Genomic DNA, 24,107 nt, shown 5'->3' on the forward strand with positions numbered 1-24,107 from the left:
GGGTTCAGCAGCTTCCGCGGATACAGGACCTCTCAGCCTGACAGAATGAAAGGCCAATAATTTAGTCCGCCCGAGCTGTCATGAACCCCGACGAATCCATGGAGATGTTAGGATCTTTGATTAGGGAGTTACGGGAGGAGTTGAAAATTTCTCGGGAAGAAAATGCCTTACTTAGTCAAAAGGTAGATGACTTAAGTGTTAAAGTTACACAAATTCAACAGCGGGGAGAAAGGAGAGAGGATGAGGTTTCAGGGGGCGCAGGTTCTCCACCTGAGTTAGAAAGAGAAGATCAGTTACCACACATACAACGGGCGCCTTCAGTGGCAGAAGGGGTAAGGAGTATAATTATGCCAGTTCCTTTGGCGCCCCCAGAACGTTATCATGGGGATTCCAAGAGATTTAGGGTGTTCTTAACACAATGTGAATTACATTTTATGAGTAGACCAGAATTATTTCCATCGGATGCTTCTAAGATAACATTTATGTTGTCATATCTTTCTGGGGAGGCATCTGCTTGGGCTGGGTTGTTGGTGAGTCAAAAGAATGCGGTTTTAGAAAATTATTCCAGTTTTTTAGAGATATTCCGAAAAATGTTTGATAGAAGACAGTTATCTCTGGAAGTAGATGGTGAACTTTTAGAATTAAAACAAGGTAATAGAGACTTGATTGCTTATATAACACAATTTAAGTCCCTTGTGTTAGAAAGCAAGTGGCCCGAGGTTAAACAGGCCTCGTTGTTTTATCGGGGCCTTAGAGATGAGTTAAAGGATGCTTTGTCTGGAGTAGTTGAACGCCCTCCTACTTGTGAAGGTCTGATTGATTTGGTTATTCAATTGGACTTCCGTTTGAGTGAAAGGAAGGCAGAGAGACGTCATGGTCAGAGTGATGTAAAGTCTATACTTAGAGTAGATAGACCTAAAATAGAGAGTAAACCCAAAGGGAATAATTCATCTCCAAGAATCAGAGGCCCGTTAACAGTGGAGGAAAAGACTAGGAGGAGAGATAATAATCTTTGTTTATACTGTGGAAGAGGTGGGCACTTTTTAGGAAACTGTCCTTACACTCCCAAGAAGACTTCTTCCTCAGCAATCAAGGTACAACAGATCGCTAATACGGTGCAGACAGCGGTCCCTCATATAACCATAAATGTATCCTTATTTTTTGATTTGGAGTGTAAGGGAAATGGTCCTGTAATGATTGACTCGGGTGCGACTGGGAATTTCATGGATTGGGGTCTGGCCAAATCGTTGGGAATTCCAATTGTTCAGAAGGAGGTTGTAGAGCAGGCTAGGGCTGTTGATGGTACATGTTTATCTTCTGGTCCTATTACTCATAGAACTGGGTCTTTAACTTTGGAGTTATCAGGAGGTCACAAAGAGATAATTTCGTTTGAGTTAATTGATGCCCCTTTGTTGAAGATTATCTTGGGCATGCCTTGGCTTACTCTCCATAATCCCCTAATTGATTGGAGTGCTAGGACAATTGACATGCAATCCGATTTTTGTAAAGAGAATTGCTTTTCAGGAAGTCTCTTAGAGGAAGAGGTAAAACAAAGTAATTCCGTGTCTAGTTTTCTGGCTGAGACTGGAATTGGAGGTCATGATGTGGGAGCTGTAGTGGGTCAACTTCCCCAGTGTTATAAAGATTTCTGGGACGTATTTGATGAGAAAGTGGCAGGAGAATTACCACCCCATAGATCCTTTGATTGTAAAATTGAACTGGAGCCAGGAACAATTTTGCCTAGTAGTAGGGTATATGCTCTTACTGAGAAGGAGAATGATTATTTAAAAGAATATTTGTCAGAAAATTTGGCCAAAGGATTTATTCGTCATTCTAAGTCACCTGCGGCCTCTCCTTTATTTTTTGTACCAAAACCGGATGGCTCGCTTAGAACTTGCATAGATTATCGAGCAGTTAACAAAGTCACTATTAAGAACCGGTATCCTCTTCCTCTCATCTCAGAAATGCTTAATCAAATACAAGGAGCAAATATTTTCTCAAAATTAGATCTGAGAGGAGCTTACCATCTTGTACGTGTGCAGGAAGGGGACGAATGGAAGACAGCGTTTAAGACCAGATTTGGGCTGTTTGAATATCAGGTTATGCCATTCGGTCTATGTAATGCTCCAGCGGCTTTCCAATTTTTCATTGATGAGGTTTTTAGAGAATACTTGGATATTTTTGTTGTCGTTTATATCGATGATATTTTGATTTTCTCTTCTGACCTAGATCAACATCAGAAACATGTGCGCTTGGTGTTACAAAAGTTGCGAGAAAATCATTTGTTTGCCAAATTGGAAAAAAGTCAATTCCATACCGATTCTGTGGAGTTTTTAGGTTTTATAATTTCACCTAAGGGTTTAGAAATGAATCCTAAAAAAGTGCAAGCCGTTCTTGAATGGCCCCCTCCTACTAAGGTTAAGGAAATACAAAGTTTCTTAGGATTTGCCAATTTTTATAGGAGATTTATAGAAGGTTTTTCTCGGCTGGTTGCTCCTATAACGAGGCTTTTGAAAAAAGGAGTGACATTTGATTGGGACCTTGAAGCAGAAAAGGCTTTTCAAGAGTTAAAACAAAGATTTACTTCTAGTCCAATTCTAATTCATCCAGATCTTTCCAAACCTTTTTTTTTGGAGGCGGACGCTTCAAATTTAGCGTTGGGGGCGGTGCTTTCTCAAAGGAATGAAACTACTGGTCAAATACATCCAGTTGCATTCTTTTCTAGAAAGTTTTCTGCTGCTGAAGTGAACTACACAATTGCTGATCGGGAACTGTTAGCAATAAAGTCCGCTTTTGAAGAATGGAGACATTTTCTTAAAGGAGCAAGACATACAGTAACGGTCCTTACTGATCATCGAAATTTATTGTTTTTAAAATCTGCAAGAACTTTGTCTCCACGCCAACTTCGTTGGTCTTTGTTCTTTGCAGATTATGATTTCATTGTGACTTTTAAACCCGGAAGTCAAAACAAAAAAGCTGATGCGTTATCTCGCCAATTTCCTGGAAGTGAAGACAAAGAGATTATAGAACCAGAACCTATAATTGCTCCAGAACGTTTTTTGTTAGCTGGAGCCATTAAAGAAATTGATTTTTTGAATGAAGTTCGTCAGAATATGTCCTTGCAGAAGATGGAGGAGTGGGTGAGAATGGATCCAGCTAGAAAGTTGAAAGACAATCTTCCTTTTTTTGATAACAAGCTTTATGTACCTACTGATGAGTTGAGAGAAAAGGTTTTGAGAAATTGTCATGAATCCATTTTAGCAGGACATCCTGGGTTCAGAAAAACTCTGGAACTGGTTCGAAGGAATTTTTGGTGGGAAAAAATTCGCCAAGACACCTTGAATTTTGTTAAAACTTGTGTAGTCTGCGCACAAGAGAAAATTCAAGTTGGGAAGCCGCATGGTTTATTGGAGCCATTACCTGTTCCTCCTCGTCCTTGGCACACAATCTCTATGGATTTCATAGTTGATCTCCCTCAAGATAAGGGTTGTACTACCATTCTTGTTGTGGTCGATCTTCTTACTAAAGAAGCACATTTTTTACCAATAGAGGGAGAGGTTACCGCGGAAAAACTGGCTCATAGTTTTTTGCAGGGTGTAGTTAGACTACATGGACTCCCAAGTCAAGTTATCTCTGACCGGGGATCTCAATTTATTTCAAAATTCTGGAGGGCCTTCTGTAAGAAACTTGGAGTGGAAGTTAGTTTGACTTCTGGGTATCATCCGGAAAGTAATGGACAAGTGGAGAGAGTAAATCAAGAATTGGAGAAGTTTTTAAGGTGTTATTTACAAGCTAGAGAGGAATGGGTGGATTTGGTGTGGTTGGCAGAATTCTCTTACAACAATTGTGGAAAAGATGCTACTTCTATGTCCCCTTTCTTGTTGGGTCGTGGGTTTCATCCTCGTTTTCTGAGTTTTGAGGTGTTGGAGGAAGATTCAGGGAATCCTAGAGTGGAAGATCGTTTGTTGATAATGAAGAATAACTTGGATAGAGCAAAAAAGGTTCTGGGAGAAAATAAGTTGAAATATAAGAGATATGCCGATTTGAGAAGAAAAACTGGACCTGAATATAAGGTGGGGGACTTAGTTTGGCTTTCTACCCGATACCTGAAAATTAAGGGGAAAAATAAGTTCAGTCCAAGATTTGTGGGCCCTTTTGAGGTAGAGAAAATCATCAACCCTGTGGCAGTACGATTGAAATTACCCAAGCAGTTGAAGGTACATCCTACTTTTCATGTTAGTCTTTTAAAACCAGTTTGTTCAGGAACTAGATTCAGAACACCACCTTCCCCTGTGATTTTGGAGGATTCATCTGAGGAATTTGTGGTTAAACAAATTTTGGATTCTAGGAAAGTGAGGGGAAGGTTGCAGTATTTGATTGATTGGGAGGGATATGGACCGGAGGAACGATCTTGGGAAGATTCAGTTGATGTACATGCCCCCCGTTTAGTGGCTAAGTTTCATGCTAAAAACCCACACAAGATAGGCCCAGAGACTGGGCATTAGGAGGGGGGTACTGTCAGGTTTCCTTCTCTTATTCAAGTTTCCTTTTTATTATTATCCTTTTCAGATTAGCTTTGTGTGGGTGGGAAGTTTTCCATTATAGTTGGTTAGGCCTTAACTTGTTGATTCAGAATCCTGGTTCTGACCCAAGGCAAGATGGAGCCTCACAGTGACAGCTCTGATTGGCTAGAAAACAATGCTGAACAACAATGAACATTCTAAACTGTCACTCTGTGCCTTTCATCATCAAAACCCCATCTGAGAGGACGTGTTCAGTGGCTGCTCCTGCTTTAGTATTAGGCCTGGTGGATTTTATCCTTCAGATCTCAGCAGTTGAGCGGCTACTTTCTTGGGGGTTCAGGAGAAGTCTTCAGCTGGCAGGAATTCGTTTGAAGATAGGAAAAGCAGGAAATCTTTGTGAATTCGCTCAGGAGATAAGTGACTTTATTTCTACTGTAAATCTGTTCATCTTAATAACATTCTCCTTGAAAATTCGTTAAAAGTAGTGTTTCTACTAAAACTATTGAAATATCGGAGTGCGCTTGTGTTTCCAGTGCGGTGTTCCTTAGCGCGAGATTTTGACTGTCGCGTGCGTATTCAAGTGAGCGCGTGCTTTCTAGCGTGTGTATTCCGAGCGCGAGCAAAGGTTGGTCTCGTGCCATTTTAAACGCGCGTGTGTTTTATTGCGCGGGTGATCCTTTGCGCGAAAAGCTATACGCTGCGTGAGAACTACAAAGCGCGTGTGAAATACAAAGCGCGTGTGAAATACAAAGCGCGTGTGAAATACTAAGCGCGTGTGATTTTTAGCGCGGGTGTACAAAGCGCGTGTGAAATACTAAGCGCGTGTGAAATACAAAGCGCGTGTGATGTTTAGCGCGGGTGTACAAAGCGCGAGAATCTGTTCGTCGCGTGCCATGTGAGTGCGCGTGTGTTTTTTCCATCGCGAGTGATTTTGCGCGTGAGAATCACTTCGTTGCGTTTGAACTCAATAGCGCGGGTGTTCTTATTTCGCGTGTCTCGCAGGAGAACATTATTGCGCGTGTGGACTATTGCGCGTGTGAATTCTTGCGCGTGTGGACTATTGCGCGTGTGATTTTTTGCGCGTGTGGATTATTTTGATCGCGCGTCTTCATCCGTTTGCGCGTGTTCTTCAACCAGGAAGATTTCTATGTGAAGTTCATCGATAATTTTAATGGAAATAACCTGCGTGTGCAGTTAGCACGTGTTTCCTCTTTCTTCAAGGATTTAAAGACTCAAGAAAATTATAAATAGTTTGAAAAGTTTTGAAATGTCAAGAAAGAACATTTTAAAGACAATCTAATTGAACTACCAGTGCATGTTGGAAAAAAGACAAACAAAGAACTAAGACTTCCAGTTTTGCCTAATGTAAGAAGTTGCTGGGAATTTCAAATATCGCAAGTAAGAGAGATTTTCAGCTTCTTAACCGCTTCTCTAAGAAATTTCAAGAGAAGAACCAGGTAGGATTCTCAATTATTAGTTAAGGATTAATGTCTTCCCATTCATAAGGTTAAGTAAGTGAATTAAGGAAGTGTATATGTTATTCTTTATCCTCTGCAGGTTCAGCACTGATTAGCCTTGACGCAGTCTGCCTGGTGTTTTTTTGTTGTCCCATTCCCCCTTTCCCTTTGGGGTGTAGTTTACAGAGCTGTATTGAAAACTAGTTCTGGGAAATACATCTCAGGGGGATTGTCGGGGGTTCAGCAGCTTCCGCGGATACAGGACCTCTCAGCCTGACAGAATGAAAGGCCAATAATTTAGTCCGCCCGAGCTGTCATGAACCCCGACGAATCCATGGAGATGTTAGGATCTTTGATTAGGGAGTTACGGGAGGAGTTGAAAATTTCTCGGGAAGAAAATGCCTTACTTAGTCAAAAGGTAGATGACTTAAGTGTTAAAGTTACACAAATTCAACAGCGGGGAGAAAGGAGAGAGGATGAGGTTTCAGGGGGCGCAGGTTCTCCACCTGAGTTAGAAAGAGAAGATCAGTTACCACACATACAACGGGCGCCTTCAGTGGCAGAAGGGGTAAGGAGTATAATTATGCCAGTTCCTTTGGCGCCCCCAGAACATTATCATGGGGATTCCAAGAGATTTAGGGTGTTCTTAACACAATGTGAATTACATTTTATGAGTAGACCAGAATTATTTCCATCGGATGCTTCTAAGATAACATTTATGTTGTCATATCTTTCTGGGGAGGCATCTGCTTGGGCTGGGTTGTTGGTGAGTCAAAAGAATGCGGTTTTAGAAAATTATTCCAGTTTTTTAGAGATATTCCGAAAAATGTTTGATAGAAGACAGTTATCTCTGGAAGTAGATGGTGAACTTTTAGAATTAAAACAAGGTAATAGAGACTTGATTGCTTATATAACACAATTTAAGTCCCTTGTGTTAGAAAGCAAGTGGCCCGAGGTTAAACAGGCCTCGTTGTTTTATCGGGGCCTTAGAGATGAGTTAAAGGATGCTTTGTCTGGAGTAGTTGAACGCCCTCCTACTTGTGAAGGTCTGATTGATTTGGTTATTCAATTGGACTTCCGTTTGAGTGAAAGGAAGGCAGAGAGACGTCATGGTCAGAGTGATGTAAAGTCTATACTTAGAGTAGATAGACCTAAAATAGAGAGTAAACCCAAAGGGAATAATTCATCTCCAAGAATCAGAGGCCCGTTAACAGTGGAGGAAAAGACTAGGAGGAGAGATAATAATCTTTGTTTATACTGTGGAAGAGGTGGGCACTTTTTAGGAAACTGTCCTTACACTCCCAAGAAGACTTCTTCCTCAGCAATCAAGGTACAACAGATCGCTAATACGGTGCAGACAGCGGTCCCTCATATAACCATAAATGTATCCTTATTTTTTGATTTGGAGTGTAAGGGAAATGGTCCTGTAATGATTGACTCGGGTGCGACTGGGAATTTCATGGATTGGGGTCTGGCCAAATCGTTGGGAATTCCAATTGTTCAGAAGGAGGTTGTAGAGCAGGCTAGGGCTGTTGATGGTACATGTTTATCTTCTGGTCCTATTACTCATAGAACTGGGTCTTTAACTTTGGAGTTATCAGGAGGTCACAAAGAGATAATTTCGTTTGAGTTAATTGATGCCCCTTTGTTGAAGATTATCTTGGGCATGCCTTGGCTTACTCTCCATAATCCCCTAATTGATTGGAGTGCTAGGACAATTGACATGCAATCCGATTTTTGTAAAGAGAATTGCTTTTCAGGAAGTCTCTTAGAGGAAGAGGTAAAACAAAGTAATTCCGTGTCTAGTTTTCTGGCTGAGACTGGAATTGGAGGTCATGATGTGGGAGCTGTAGTGGGTCAACTTCCCCAGTGTTATAAAGATTTCTGGGACGTATTTGATGAGAAAGTGGCAGGAGAATTACCACCCCATAGATCCTTTGATTGTAAAATTGAACTGGAGCCAGGAACAATTTTGCCTAGTAGTAGGGTATATGCTCTTACTGAGAAGGAGAATGATTATTTAAAAGAATATTTGTCAGAAAATTTGGCCAAAGGATTTATTCGTCATTCTAAGTCACCTGCGGCCTCTCCTTTATTTTTTGTACCAAAACCGGATGGCTCGCTTAGAACTTGCATAGATTATCGAGCAGTTAACAAAGTCACTATTAAGAACCGGTATCCTCTTCCTCTCATCTCAGAAATGCTTAATCAAATACAAGGAGCAAATATTTTCTCAAAATTAGATCTGAGAGGAGCTTACCATCTTGTACGTGTGCAGGAAGGGGACGAATGGAAGACAGCGTTTAAGACCAGATTTGGGCTGTTTGAATATCAGGTTATGCCATTCGGTCTATGTAATGCTCCAGCGGCTTTCCAATTTTTCATTGATGAGGTTTTTAGAGAATACTTGGATATTTTTGTTGTCGTTTATATCGATGATATTTTGATTTTCTCTTCTGACCTAGATCAACATCAGAAACATGTGCGCTTGGTGTTACAAAAGTTGCGAGAAAATCATTTGTTTGCCAAATTGGAAAAAAGTCAATTCCATACCGATTCTGTGGAGTTTTTAGGTTTTATAATTTCACCTAAGGGTTTAGAAATGAATCCTAAAAAAGTGCAAGCCGTTCTTGAATGGCCCCCTCCTACTAAGGTTAAGGAAATACAAAGTTTCTTAGGATTTGCCAATTTTTATAGGAGATTTATAGAAGGTTTTTCTCGGCTGGTTGCTCCTATAACGAGGCTTTTGAAAAAAGGAGTGACATTTGATTGGGACCTTGAAGCAGAAAAGGCTTTTCAAGAGTTAAAACAAAGATTTACTTCTAGTCCAATTCTAATTCATCCAGATCTTTCCAAACCTTTTTTTTTGGAGGCGGACGCTTCAAATTTAGCGTTGGGGGCGGTGCTTTCTCAAAGGAATGAAACTACTGGTCAAATACATCCAGTTGCATTCTTTTCTAGAAAGTTTTCTGCTGCTGAAGTGAACTACACAATTGCTGATCGGGAACTGTTAGCAATAAAGTCCGCTTTTGAAGAATGGAGACATTTTCTTAAAGGAGCAAGACATACAGTAACGGTCCTTACTGATCATCGAAATTTATTGTTTTTAAAATCTGCAAGAACTTTGTCTCCACGCCAACTTCGTTGGTCTTTGTTCTTTGCAGATTATGATTTCATTGTGACTTTTAAACCCGGAAGTCAAAACAAAAAAGCTGATGCGTTATCTCGCCAATTTCCTGGAAGTGAAGACAAAGAGATTATAGAACCAGAACCTATAATTGCTCCAGAACGTTTTTTGTTAGCTGGAGCCATTAAAGAAATTGATTTTTTGAATGAAGTTCGTCAGAATATGTCCTTGCAGAAGATGGAGGAGTGGGTGAGAATGGATCCAGCTAGAAAGTTGAAAGACAATCTTCCTTTTTTTGATAACAAGCTTTATGTACCTACTGATGAGTTGAGAGAAAAGGTTTTGAGAAATTGTCATGAATCCATTTTAGCAGGACATCCTGGGTTCAGAAAAACTCTGGAACTGGTTCGAAGGAATTTTTGGTGGGAAAAAATTCGCCAAGACACCTTGAATTTTGTTAAAACTTGTGTAGTCTGCGCACAAGAGAAAATTCAAGTTGGGAAGCCGCATGGTTTATTGGAGCCATTACCTGTTCCTCCTCGTCCTTGGCACACAATCTCTATGGATTTCATAGTTGATCTCCCTCAAGATAAGGGTTGTACTACCATTCTTGTTGTGGTCGATCTTCTTACTAAAGAAGCACATTTTTTACCAATAGAGGGAGAGGTTACCGCGGAAAAACTGGCTCATAGTTTTTTGCAGGGTGTAGTTAGACTACATGGACTCCCAAGTCAAGTTATCTCTGACCGGGGATCTCAATTTATTTCAAAATTCTGGAGGGCCTTCTGTAAGAAACTTGGAGTGGAAGTTAGTTTGACTTCTGGGTATCATCCGGAAAGTAATGGACAAGTGGAGAGAGTAAATCAAGAATTGGAGAAGTTTTTAAGGTGTTATTTACAAGCTAGAGAGGAATGGGTGGATTTGGTGTGGTTGGCAGAATTCTCTTACAACAATTGTGGAAAAGATGCTACTTCTATGTCCCCTTTCTTGTTGGGTCGTGGGTTTCATCCTCGTTTTCTGAGTTTTGAGGTGTTGGAGGAAGATTCAGGGAATCCTAGAGTGGAAGATCGTTTGTTGATAATGAAGAATAACTTGGATAGAGCAAAAAAGGTTCTGGGAGAAAATAAGTTGAAATATAAGAGATATGCCGATTTGAGAAGAAAAACTGGACCTGAATATAAGGTGGGGGACTTAGTTTGGCTTTCTACCCGATACCTGAAAATTAAGGGGAAAAATAAGTTCAGTCCAAGATTTGTGGGCCCTTTTGAGGTAGAGAAAATCATCAACCCTGTGGCAGTACGATTGAAATTACCCAAGCAGTTGAAGGTACATCCTACTTTTCATGTTAGTCTTTTAAAACCAGTTTGTTCAGGAACTAGATTCAGAACACCACCTTCCCCTGTGATTTTGGAGGATTCATCTGAGGAATTTGTGGTTAAACAAATTTTGGATTCTAGGAAAGTGAGGGGAAGGTTGCAGTATTTGATTGATTGGGAGGGATATGGACCGGAGGAACGATCTTGGGAAGATTCAGTTGATGTACATGCCCCCCGTTTAGTGGCTAAGTTTCATGCTAAAAACCCACACAAGATAGGCCCAGAGACTGGGCATTAGGAGGGGGGTACTGTCAGGTTTCCTTCTCTTATTCAAGTTTCCTTTTTATTATTATCCTTTTCAGATTAGCTTTGTGTGGGTGGGAAGTTTTCCATTATAGTTGGTTAGGCCTTAACTTGTTGATTCAGAATCCTGGTTCTGACCCAAGGCAAGATGGAGCCTCACAGTGACAGCTCTGATTGGCTAGAAAACAATGCTGAACAACAATGAACATTCTAAACTGTCACTCTGTGCCTTTCATCATCAAAACCCCATCTGAGAGGACGTGTTCAGTGGCTGCTCCTGCTTTAGTATTAGGCCTGGTGGATTTTATCCTTCAGATCTCAGCAGTTGAGCGGCTACTTTCTTGGGGGTTCAGGAGAAGTCTTCAGCTGGCAGGAATTCGTTTGAAGATAGGAAAAGCAGGAAATCTTTGTGAATTCGCTCAGGAGATAAGTGACTTTATTTCTACTGTAAATCTGTTCATCTTAATAACATTCTCCTTGAAAATTCGTTAAAAGTAGTGTTTCTACTAAAACTATTGAAATATCGGAGTGCGCTTGTGTTTCCAGTGCGGTGTTCCTTAGCGCGAGATTTTGACTGTCGCGTGCGTATTCAAGTGAGCGCGTGCTTTCTAGCGTGTGTATTCCGAGCGCGAGTAAAGGTTGGTCTCGTGCCATTTTAAACGCGCGTGTGTTTTATTGCGCGGGTGATCCTTTGCGCGAAAAGCTATACGCTGCGTGAGAACTACAAAGCGCGTGTGAAATACAAAGCGCGTGTGAAATACAAAGCGCGTGTGAAATACTAAGCGCGTGTGATTTTTAGCGCGGGTGTACAAAGCGCGTGTGAAATACTAAGCGCGTGTGAAATACAAAGCGCGTGTGATGTTTAGCGCGGGTGTACAAAGCGCGAGAATCTGTTCGTCGCGTGCCATGTGAGTGCGCGTGTGTTTTTTCCATCGCGAGTGATTTTGCGCGTGAGAATCACTTCGTTGCGTTTGAACTCAATAGCGCGGGTGTTCTTATTTCGCGTGTCTCGCAGGAGAACATTATTGCGCGTGTGGACTATTGCGCGTGTGAATTCTTGCGCGTGTGGACTATTGCGCGTGTGATTTTTTGCGCGTGTGGATTATTTTGATCGCGCGTCTTCATCGTTTGCGCGTGTTCTTCAACCAGGAAGATTTCTATGTGAAGTTCATCGATAATTTTAATGGAAATAACCTGCGTGTGCAGTTAGCACGTGTTTCCTCTTTCTTCAAGGATTTAAAGACTCAAGAAAATTATAAATAGTTTGAAAAGTTTTGAAATGTCAAGAAAGAACATTTTAAAGACAATCTAATTGAACTACCAGTGCATGTTGGAAAAAAGACAAACAAAGAACTAAGACTTCCAGTTTTGCCTAATGTAAGAAGTTGCTGGGAATTTCAAATATCGCAAGTAAGAGAGATTTTCAGCTTCTTAACCGCTTCTCTAAGAAATTTCAAGAGAAGAACCAGGTAGGATTCTCAATTATTAGTTAAGGATTAATGTCTTCCCATTCATAAGGTTAAGTAAGTGAATTAAGGAAGTGTATATGTTATTCTTTATCCTCTGCAGGTTCAGCACTGATTAGCCTTGACGCAGTCTGCCTGGTGTTGTTTTGTTGTCCCATTCCCCCTTTCCCTTTGGGGTGTAGTTTACAGAGCTGTATTGAAAACTAGTTCTGGGAAATACATCTCAGGGGCATTGTCGGGGGTTCAGCAGCTTCCGCGGATACAGGACCTCTCAGCCTGACAACCGGGCCACCAGAACCTGCGATGAAGCAATTCCAAAGTGTTCTTAACACCTCTGTATCCTGCCGCTGGATCGTCGTGGCACCACTTTAAAACCGACTGACGGTTGAATCTGTCTGGCAGAAACAATCGCTGTTGCTTGAAACATAAGCCATCTTGAATGGACAGGTCCTTTGAGAGAGGAGAGGTGGACCGCGTGGCCTTGCGGACCCTTTCTAAGAAAGACTCCACCGAACAGATTACCTTGACCTCAGGAAGCATGAGACCGGGAGATTCCTTCTGAGACACATCTGGATACGGCTTTCTAGAAAGGCCATCGGCTAGTATGTTTTTGGAACCTGGTAAGTAAGTCAATGTGAAATCATATTGGGAGAAAAAATGCGCCCAGCGAGCCTGACGGGAGTTGACACATTCCATCTTTTGTAGGATTTTAAGTTTCTTGTGGTCAGTTCTTATCTCAAAGGGATGGTTTGCTCCTTGTAGGAGATGTCTCCATTCTTCGCATGCGGATTTCATGGCCAGGAGTTCTTTTTCTATAGTGTGTCTGGCTGTCATTCAGTGTCTTGGACATGTAGGCAACAGGATACTCCAAACCTTCATGTTCCTGTAGAAGAGCTGCACCAATCGCCGCAGAGGAGGCGTCAGTCTCCACAATGAATCTTATATTCTGATCTGGTTGACGAAGTACCGGGGCAGAACAGAATTCCTCCTTAAGTCGTTGGAAAGCTCGGTTTTCCTCAGAAGACCAGATAAAGGGCATTGAAGACTTTTTTAACAGCCTCGTAATGGGAAGAACACGATCCGAGAAACCTTGGATGAATTTGCGATAAAAATTGGCTAGCCCTAGAAACCTTTGGACGTCTTTGATGGAACGGGGTGTAGGCCATTGCAATATGGCGTCAATCTTAGTGGGGTCCATGCGGATTCCTTCCGAAGACAGGATAAAGACAAGGTAGTTGACCTCGGAGGCTTGAAAAATGCATTTATCAGCATTGGCCTTAAGTAGATTGTCTCGCAGTCTTTGAAGAACTTGGTGGAGGTGATCAGAATGGAGCTGGGCGTCTTCAGAATAAACCAGAATGTCGTCAGGATAAACGACGGTACAATGGAAAAGTAGATCAGAAAAGATGCAATCCATGAATCTTTGGAATATCGATGGAGCGTTGACCAGGCCAAAGGGCATGACACAATATTCGTAGTGTCCGAAGGGAGTGCGAAAGGCCGTCTTCCATTCATCACCTGCTCGTATCCGCAAAAGGTGGTAGGCTCTTCTTAAATCGATTTTGGAAAAAACGGTCGCCCCTTGGACTGCTTCCAGAATGTCTCCGATAAGTGGCATGGGATACCTATCCCTAAGCGTGACTTGGTTTAGGCCCCTATAATCAATGCAAGGACGAAGTTCACTGGAACCTTTCTTTGGAACAAAAAAAAGTGAAGCCCCAGCGGGAGAGATGAAGGTCGGATCAGGCCATGATGTGTATTAGAATCCAGATATTCCTTGAGAGCCTTCTTTTCCTTGAGAGAAAGAGAAAACATACGTCCAAAAGGAACAACAGCATTGGGCTGGAGAATAATCTGACAATCCTCTGGTCTATGAGGAGGTAACTCCTGTGGGCCATCGTCTGTAAACACCTCCTGATAGCGGAGATATTCTTTAGGGATGCTGTTTACCTTCAATATATCTGAACTGGAGGTTATATCTGGAAAAATGTGGACAGAGGTATGCGTGGTCTGCGAAGAACATGACCGACGACAAAATGTTGAAGTAAATGACAGTTGATTCTTTGTCCAGTCAATGGTCGGGTTATGCTTCCGAAGCCAAGAGATTCCCAGGATTACTGGAAAATGTGCTGCTCGGATAAGGTCGAATTGTATGGTTTCGTTGTGATGTAGGATCTTCATCTGCATAGGAGAATGGTATGGGTGATAAGAACCGAGCTGAGTGGTCTACCATCCACACCTTCCACCTTTTGGTCCTCGTCTTTCTGAAAACGGCGAATACCGACCTTTTCCGCCCAAACCAAGTCCATAAAGCAGCCAGCAGCACCGCAATCCAGTAGAGCCAGAACCTCATAGGACTGCTGAGAGATGCATAACTCTACTCCGACTACCATAAGACGGTTGTCTTCTGTAGTAAGCATGGGTGTGACTGATAAAGAAACGAAGGGACCAGGAAATCCCCCTCGGTAACTTGTCCCTACTAGCTCCGAGGACTGGCGTTTCCCGAACGTCTTGGTGGTACATTAGGGCAGTCTCTAAGAATATGCTGGTTAGACCCACAATACATACACAGGCTGTTCTCTCTGCGTCTTCTTCTTTCTTCCTAGGTGAGTGGCCCTCGAGTAGTTCCGATTTGCATTGGCTCTTCTTTCGACATACAGGTAGGAGAAGGAGAGGTAATCCCAGGATCAGGCGTAGCAGGAAATCCACGCTGTCTTCGACGTTCAGACCGCCGTTCTGAGAGACGGAAATCCAGCTGAACCACTGTAGACCACAAGTCGGTTAAAGTGGCTGGTCTGGTTACCCTTGCTAATTCATCTTTAAGGTCTTCCCTTAATCCTCGGCGAAAAATGGTATACTGAGCGTTCTCTTGCCAGCCTGTGTCTGCCGCCACCCGTTTAAAGTGGTAGATGTAGGACAGAAGATCTGAACTTCCCTGTCGAATGTCCAGTAACTGTTCACTGGCGACTACCGCTGTCTCTTGCCTCTCGAAAGCCAATTTGAACTGGGCAGTGAAACCGGCGTAATCGTGTAGCAACGGGCTGACACCGGTCACAAGCGGAGTAGCCCAGGAAAGAGCGTTACCCGTAAGGTTAGAAATCAGAAACCCTATGCGGGCTGTATCCGAGGCATATGTCTGAAGTCTGAAGGTGAAATAGATAATGCAAGCCTCCATGAATTCCTTAAATCTAGTAGGTGAGCCATCATATTTACCGCAGGCTAAGGGCATGGGAGGCAGATCACTCCGGGACTGTTCGAAGTGGTCGACTCGCTGTCTCAAAGCAGCGTTTTCGGCCTTCACAGCCTGTAATTCTAATGTTCAATTCTGCATTGCGGTGAGCAACTCTTGGACCTGTTCCGGAATAGACATTGTAATCACTTTCTGGCGTTGCAAACTGTCACGAGTGATGGGAACCAGCGGATTATCTTCCAAATCTGATAATTCAACGTCCACCTCCCCTTTCTCCTCACCTGTCTCTTTCAACACGGTTTCTCGTCTGGAGGCTTTGTTCTTGGGCTTCTTCTTCTTTGAGTAGAGGCACGGCCGTCCGCGGGAAGAAGCCACCCTGATCCCCTGATAAACAGGGAAGCAACCTGCCCCCGTCCCGCAGAAACCAAAGCGAGAGGAAAAAAGCAGCAGCTAAAAAAAACCTCTCTACGATGTAGTTGGTCCGGATGCTGTGCAGGAAGCGATGACTGGAGAGCCCGGAAATGCAGGAAAATACCGGGGTAGGCGAATCAAGGTAAGTCTCTTTCTGCGGCTGTAGGCTGGAAAGTCCGGAGATGCTGATACTGAACTAGGAGCAGTGCGAGGGACCGGAATGGAAGTACCGCCAGGAACCAGGAAGGAGATCCAGGTGAAAGGAAGGAGAGGAGAAACCCCGAAAGGTAAGAGGACCGAGGGAACGGAAATGCAGAAAAAGGGAAGGAAGGGGGAGAAGCTGAGTGAAAGGAAACCGCAATATACTCCGCGGAAAATGACAACAGGAAAAGGCACGGGAAACAAAGTAGCACGGCAACCAGGAAAAGGAAACAAAGTTGCAACGCACAGAACCCAAGGGAGGGCGTGCTTAAATACAGAAACAAGAGAAAAAGACTGGACCGTCAAACCAGGAAGTGAAAGGAAAAAACACAGAACAATCTAATGGCGCCGCCAACGCCAAGCCTTCCATAACCGCCAGCGACCACCAAAAGACGGCGGCATCACAAGTACTAGGAAAACACAAAGATGGGGGCCGAAACACCTTTATCACATATCTGTGAGAACCTACCAGGGTACGCAGAGCGAATTAAGAAATATCATGACCAGTGGATAACAGAGCTGAAGGGAGAGGGGTTACCCCAGATATGGCCCGAGGGAGGGTCATTTGATAAAAGTGTTCTGGATATGGTGGCCACATGCATTTGTTTGAAATACAAGGGGAAGCAGTTGCACAATAGGAGGGAAATATTAGATCTCTGGAGGTTATTTGAAGAGATACCACCGCCTAAAGCACCAGCATTAAATCCTGACCTACCCTCCACCACTGACAATCCACTGATGATACAGAAAGATGGTAAAGAATCGTCAAATGTAGAGCCACAAGTAGAGGTAATAAGCTTGTACCCGATATTAAACAAGCCTGTGCCCGCAGAAGGGTACAGTAACCCCACTTATGTCCCTCCTCCCCTGACAACTACTACACCCCACCGGCCGACGGCACCCCCGCCATATGAAAGTACAAGGGAGCGAGCCCAGGCATGTACACAAAGGGTGGACATAGAAAAGCTAACAGATGATTTACAATCAAGACTCTCAATAGCGAAAGATGAGCTCGCAAGGCTAAAAGACATATGTGAACAAACAGCACTTAATGCAGCAAGATCAGGGCGCACATCTAGAGCGCCGAGTGAGAATAGAACACTTGAAGATGGGTGGAAAAAAGGTGAGATACTGTTCAGAATTGAGGAAGAACCGGCACGAATAATCGAAGTAGGGACACGAGAGGGAGGTATTGATAATGAAGAAAGGCCTATAGGGGACAGAGAGGAACTACTATGTGATATAAGGGACGATTTAGAAGAAAGCGACAGGTTGAGCATGGCAATGGGTGGGGGAAGTGAAGGGGTGGATGGTACATGTTCAATGAGAACACTGGATGATGAGTGGACGGGACGATTAAGGAATAGGGTGGGGAAAATGGCATCACTGGGAACATCAGCAGCCAAAACGGGTGTAGATGCAACGACAAAAGGAAGGCTACAGCTCCCATTGATACATAGGGGAGGAGGGAGGCCGAATTATATCCCTTGGGCTCAGATGGATAAAGCCAATTTATTAAAGCTATTGCCCCCGTTATCGGGAGGGGCAAGTAAGTGGATATACGCCTTTGAGAAACATACTGCTGGGGTACCCCTAGCGATAGGAGATATGAAGAGCTTGCTTCTATCAGCAGTGGGGGATCAGGCTGATAGAGTATGGGTCAAGGCCGGTTTCCCGGGAGTAACATTAGACTGCGACCGCCATGACAGGGCCTCCTTTAACACAGTGCGTGCACGGGTGTGGGATGCCTTGCGAGAAACGTTTCCAGATACGCCAGACAGTAATGCAGTGTACAATGAATGATGGGGAGGAGGCTATGGATTACATTTTTCGGGTCCAAGAGATGTGGAGAACAGAAACGGGCACGCCCTGGTATCAATCGACATCTTTATTTTACTTCATTATAAAAAGAGGGCTCTCAAAGGAAGTGCAAAAGGCGCTCGACAAGATAGCAGGTATTGAAGCAAAGGGATGGCCTGAGATCCAGAGCATAATAGTACACCATTGTAAGAGAATAAAGGAAAGGGAGAAGGAGGTGGCGCAGAAGAGATTGGCAGACGAAGCAAAACTAGTGCAGACAAAGTTGGTGAAGGTCGCAGCGGCTGTAGCCGCACTCCCCCACAGCAGGGAGGGAGATGAGGAGGAGGAGGGGCTGATAGCAATACAAGGAAGGATGGCAACTAATTGGGCTGGAGCAGGACAGCGGCAGTGGAACGAGCAGGAGCAAGGCGGAGGTCCGCAGTGGCAAGAGTGGACCCCTCGAGGGGGACGAGGTGGGTACAGGGGCCGAAGAGGAGGTGGACCAGGGTACGGGGGAATGGGAGGAAATGGATTGCAGGGCCCTAAAGGTGCACAAGGGAGTTGCTGGAACTGCGGAAGATGGGGGCATTACTCTAGGGAGTGCAGAGCCAGACCCAACAACGGGTTCCAAGAAGTAGAACAGTATGGCCATCCCCACCCGGGGAGCCCATATGGTCTTCCAATGGGACAACAACACCCGAGAAACCCAGGCCAAGGTAATAATGAGCAATAACAGGGGCACCAGTATAGAACACAGAACCACCCACAAAACAAAGGCAACTTGCAGTACACGCCAGGCAACCCTTTTGCGACAGCAGCAAACGGGGCCCCCGGACCAGCACCTTACAACGGCGTGTCAGTAGTTTCAGGAAGTGTCTTTAAAGAAGGGGGGGCGATGAGATACCCTGCATAGGACAGCCCACAGAGAACACTTGCATGTCCAGTTCTATCTACCACCTACGATGCAGCAGAGGAACCATTGGTAGGGGCGCAGATAGGAGACAAGCAGTTCATATTCATGGTGGATTCGGGAGCGGAGAAATCATGTATCAGGGAGGGCCGGTTCCCGTTATCTAACCGGAAGTTAGGGACGCAGGGGTTCTCTGGGGCTGTAATTGAAGTTCCTTACACAGAAGCATTGGACGTAACAGTGGGGGGGAAGACTGTAAAGACACCCTTACTGTATTATGAACACTCACCAATAAATTTACTAGGAAGGGATCTCCTGAGTAAACTCAACATGACTATATCATTCACTGAGAGAGGTATAGTCTGTTCAACACCTGGAATATGCCCATTGCGTGCAATGTTGGTAGTACATGCCTACACGACCACACAAGAAGTACGAGGTTTGCCGAAGAACGAGGAAATGTTTATTGAAGGGCTAAAGACATTGGCCCTCATAGTTCCAGAGCTGAGGAAGATGGATTGGAGGATTCCAGCAGAATTCCTCTTCCGCCCCATAGTGTGCCCCGACACAGCACCAGGGTCAGTGGTATCATTAGACTTGCATGCCGTACAGGTATCAGCGAAAAGGATTGCGGTGATTGGAGTAGATATGGAAGGATGCGAGTGGCGTACAGTACTGTGCACGAATGCCAACATCGCCCTAAGAGACTTAACAGATGAGGATCTCTTTTCAGATGCAGAGGGGGATGGTAAAATTTTAATGGAAATAGCGATGCCCTGTGACATTTTGATTCAAGCTAGGGAAATCCCCGCTCAACTGATGGCAGTGGTAGGAGCACCGCCGTCATTCTTTGATGATGACATGAGACTCGTACCAAATAATTTGTGGACAACAGGCCCCCATGATGTAGGCCTGTTGCATGGAGTACAACCTGTAATAATAAGACTAAAGCAAGGAGCAATCCTACCCCAAGTGAAACAGTATCCATTGTCCCGTGAAGCTGAGCAAGGGATAAAAGAGACAATAGATGCACTACTAGCACAAGGGATAATAGTGCCTTCAAACTCCCCATGTAACATGTATTTATCCAATCAAAAAAGCGAAAGGAGGGTCTTGGAGGATGATACAGGATTTACGCCCCCTAAATGATGTAATTCAGAAAGAGTTCCCTTTGGTCCCGAACCCTGCATCAATATTATGCAGCATCCCAAAAACGGCATCACACTTCACAGTAGTTGACTTGATAAACGCATTTTTCTCAATTCCCCTGGCTGAAGAGAGTAGATACCTGACAGCATTCACACTGGGGGGAAAGAGATATGAACACTGCAGATTACCGCAGGGATACTGTGAGAGCCCAAGCATATTCAACCGCATATTGCATGAAGACTTGGGAAACCTATCAGTTGAGAGTACGATCATTCAGTACGTAGACGATTTACTAGTGTGTGCACAAGACGAAGAAACATGTAGAAAGGATTCAACAACGCTCCTGACTCTATTGGCCAATAAGGGGTACAAGGTAGACAAGGAAAAGCTACAGTACTGTCTGACAGAGGTCTTATACTTGGGACAGCTGATATCAAAAGATGGAAAAAGAATAATCCCCAACAGGGTAGAAGCGATAAAATCAGTAAGAGAACCCACAACAGTGAAAGACATGCAGAAGTTCCTGGGAATGTGCAACTATTGCCGAGCATGGATATTAGACTATGCAGCATACACGAGACCCCTACTACAAGCACTCAAAGAAGCACAACAGGAAAATAAAAAAATAGAATGGTCAGAAGAAATGAGCGCGTCATTCAAATCATTAAAAGAGTTAATTTCAAGCGCGACAGTACTAGCAAATCCTGATTATGGACGCAAATTTTACCTATTCTCGCACTGCAAGGGAACACTCATGACAGCTGTTCTGACACAAAAGACGTCCCTAGGACACAAGCCTTGGGCTTACTATAGTGGTACTTTAGATGCCGTGATGCAAGGCCATTTCGCGTGCGAGCAATCACTCGCTGCAGCCGCGTTCGCGATTGAGAAAAGTGCCACAATAGTAATGGGATGCCCTGTGACATTGTTTGTGGAACATTCACTATTTGCAATACTTGAGAGGTCAAAAAGCACACTGACGACACAGCGGGCAACAGCCTATGAGATCATATTGTCTAGCGCCAATATCCATGTGGTGAGATGCAAGACAGTGAACCCTGCAACATTCATTACAGAAGCATGCACACTAGAGGACATGCAGGACCACGATTGTGCAACTTACACAGGAGAACGAGGGGAGGACACAGTGGTGTGTGAGAACGCCCTGAGCGAGGGGGAAGTGTACTTTGTGGATGGGTCTGCATCGATTGATGTGGACACGGGAGAAAAACATGTTGGCATGGCAGTGGTGAGGTTAGAAGACGGTGAATATGAAACACTAGTACAGTACCGCCTCCCATCACATTACTCCGCACAAGCAGCAGAACTGATTGCGCTCATAGAAGCACTACATGCAGCAAAGGGTTGCGCAGTGACAATATATACAGACTCAGCTTACATGACGACGACAGTACATGGAGGTCTAGCGAGATGGGGGCGGAGGGGATTTCGACGGGCAGACGGAACACCAGTACAGCATGCAGAATTGTTGAAAGAGTTAATTGAGGCCCTACTAAACCCAACTACGGTAGCAATAGTGAAGTGCCAAGCGCATACATCCAACACAGACGTTGTGTCTTTGGGAAACGCGGCAGCGGACGCTGCTGCCAAGGAGGCTTCCTATTTTCAGAAATATGAAGCAGGTGAGTACATGCTGAAGAACAAGACAAACGAAGAGTTCCCAGAAGGGTACAACATGATGCCTATATCACAAATACTAGAATTACAGGAAGGAGCTAGTGCAGACGAAAAATTGATGTGGACAAAACGAGGGTGCAGCAAGTCGGCGACAGACTTACTGTGGCGGCAAAATAACTCAGGGAAAGTGGTAATGCCAATCAAGTTACTAGAAATTGCGTTTCAACAACTACACTTCCCTGCACACAATACTAAACAGCACATCGCAGCAGAAATACAGGAAGAATGGTTCGTGCCCTGTCTCCAGGAGCACGTATCTCGATTAGCGATGGAATGCACAACATGTCAGATATACAATTCAGGAATGACATTACGCACGCTCCGGGGAACAATTCCAAAACTCATTGGCCCATTCAGAGAGCTACATATTGATTACGCGGACATGGGGGAAAGGTGTAATGGAGCACGGTACATGATCGTGGTTGCATGCCCATTCTCAAGGTGGGTAGAAGCAGGGCCATGTGCACGACCTGATGCCAAAAGCGCTGCAAAGTTCCTAGTGAGGGAAGTGTTCCCGCGCTGGGGAATTTGTGACGTTATTCGCTCAGATAATGGCACTCACTTTGTAAATGAGCTTTTCAAGGAAGTTACTACATTATTGGGAATAAAACATAAATTGTGTTCGATTTATCATCCTCAAAGTAATGGCGTAGTGGAAAAGATGAACGGACTGTTAAAAGGCAGGTTATCAAAACTATGCTTTTCATTGAAAAAGAATTGGATTTACTGTCTGCCCCTTGCGCTATTTGAGCTGAGAAATCAGCCAAGCAAAGACCACCATTTGTCCCCGCACGAGATCGTGACTGGGAAGGAATGTGCACAGCACACTCTCCACTGCGCGAACACTCAGACGCACACAGAAGCGCCACGATATTGGGAGAAGAGTTCACAGACTATTTGAAGAAATTGACAAGGGCAGCGCGCGCAATATCAAAGCAACTATCGCCACCCTTCACGAGAGAGGAGGGAAACATAACAGGGTCTGTCACGGAGCCTGAGCAACAGCTACAGCTGATGCCGGGCGAATTCATTTATGTCAGGAGTTTTGTGCGTCAATGGAATGCACCACAGTTCCATGGCCCATACGAGGTAGTGTTCTGCACGCCTACGGCAGTAAAAGTAAAGGGCCTAAAGTACTGGGTACACTTGACAGATGTACGAAAAGCATATAGTAATATGCAGGAGGAGGTAGATGAGGAGGCACAGACAACAGCAAACGGTGCAGCTGAGCAGAATGTCTGAATATGAACTTGTGTATGTGTGACAGTAACGGACCTGAATGGGAAAATGACTGATAAGTATACTGGCATTCTTTTTAAGATGTTACTGGGAAAAAAAAATGTTTTTTTCTTTTTTATCTGGTGGACTTATATGTAATTAATGAAGTGATCAAATTATGACGTGTTTACACCCTTGTCTGTGAATACCCTTCCCCGCAACCCTACCCGCTTCCATTCCTCGTCAATATATAACTGGCACTGGTAGTGCCCACAAAATGTTTACATTCATGCACTTAATGCACTTTTATATCTCGAACAGGAACTACCATGGCATCTAACGGGCAGCCTGCAACGGATACATTTACTAGAGTTAGAGAGTGGTTAACTGAGAAATGCAGATATTCGTATGAATGTGGACTATCAGTGTGTATTACATTGTTTTTTACACTAATGTTTGGCCTGGTTACATACTGGTTAATAGCGTTCATCTCTATCGAGATAAACGAGGGGGGAGGGACTAACAGCACTACTGTAAGTAATGTAACCACGAGTGTAAATACTAAGGAAGGTGACTTCTTGGTATGGGACGGGACGAAAATTGTATGGGGTTATTATACAACACCATCCAATGCTGCCATGATAAAAAACGAAGAGCTACAGGGTGAAATGCAAAATAACACATTGTCCCCGCCAAAGATATCTAATTACAATGCTCACAGTCTGAACGACCGAAACCCCTCCGCCATATCCTGGTTGTATAACACCCCTACCAGCCAACCTGCCCCATAGCTACAGACACATTGTCAAATAATAGAATGGAAGAAAATGGAAGAATGAAAGCCACACATGAAATATTATATGATGATTGGGTGAAGGGGGGCGGGAAGGAGAAAGAGGGGTCTACTGTGTCTGTCACCCTTGAGGCCGGGAAGTACATTAGGAAAAGAAATAACAGAAGAAAAAGGGGAGCTGAAAGGAGGAAGTATGATGAGTACTATGGGTTAGGATTAGATAGAATGGAAGACCCACGACACCCCCACCAGACGAATAAATGGTATGCGGATATGAGTGCAACAGCTAAACAAACAACAAACGAGAGCTGCTATGTCTGCTCCCTCATTCCCCATGCTTCAGGTACACCCAAAGTATTGCTACCCAAAGAGTTGCCAATTATAGATGCCCAGTGTCTCCTTCATCTTACGTTATGCAGGATTAAGAACACCTTCCAGGCACATGAAGTTACTTTTAGAATGCTGCAGAACGAGAAAACTTGCTACCCGAAGATGGCAGGGGTGGTATGTCTGGAGGAACCATTTTTTGTAATACAAGGGACACT

At 44.0% G+C, this 24,107-nt stretch overlaps 1 long non-coding RNA gene across 1 annotated transcript in view; it reads left to right on the forward strand.

Annotated features, from left to right (window-relative positions):
• Positions 1 to 24,107, forward strand: part of LOC138527060 (uncharacterized) — a 440,038-nt gene that overhangs the window by 195,610 nt on the left and 220,321 nt on the right. The gene's annotated exons all lie outside the window — the stretch shown is intronic.

Source organism: Ambystoma mexicanum, chromosome 14 (genome assembly GCF_040938575.1).
Source record: "Ambystoma mexicanum isolate Mex_15411 chromosome 14, UKY_AmexF1_1, whole genome shotgun sequence".
Classification (NCBI taxonomy): domain Eukaryota; kingdom Metazoa; phylum Chordata; class Amphibia; order Caudata; family Ambystomatidae; genus Ambystoma; species Ambystoma mexicanum.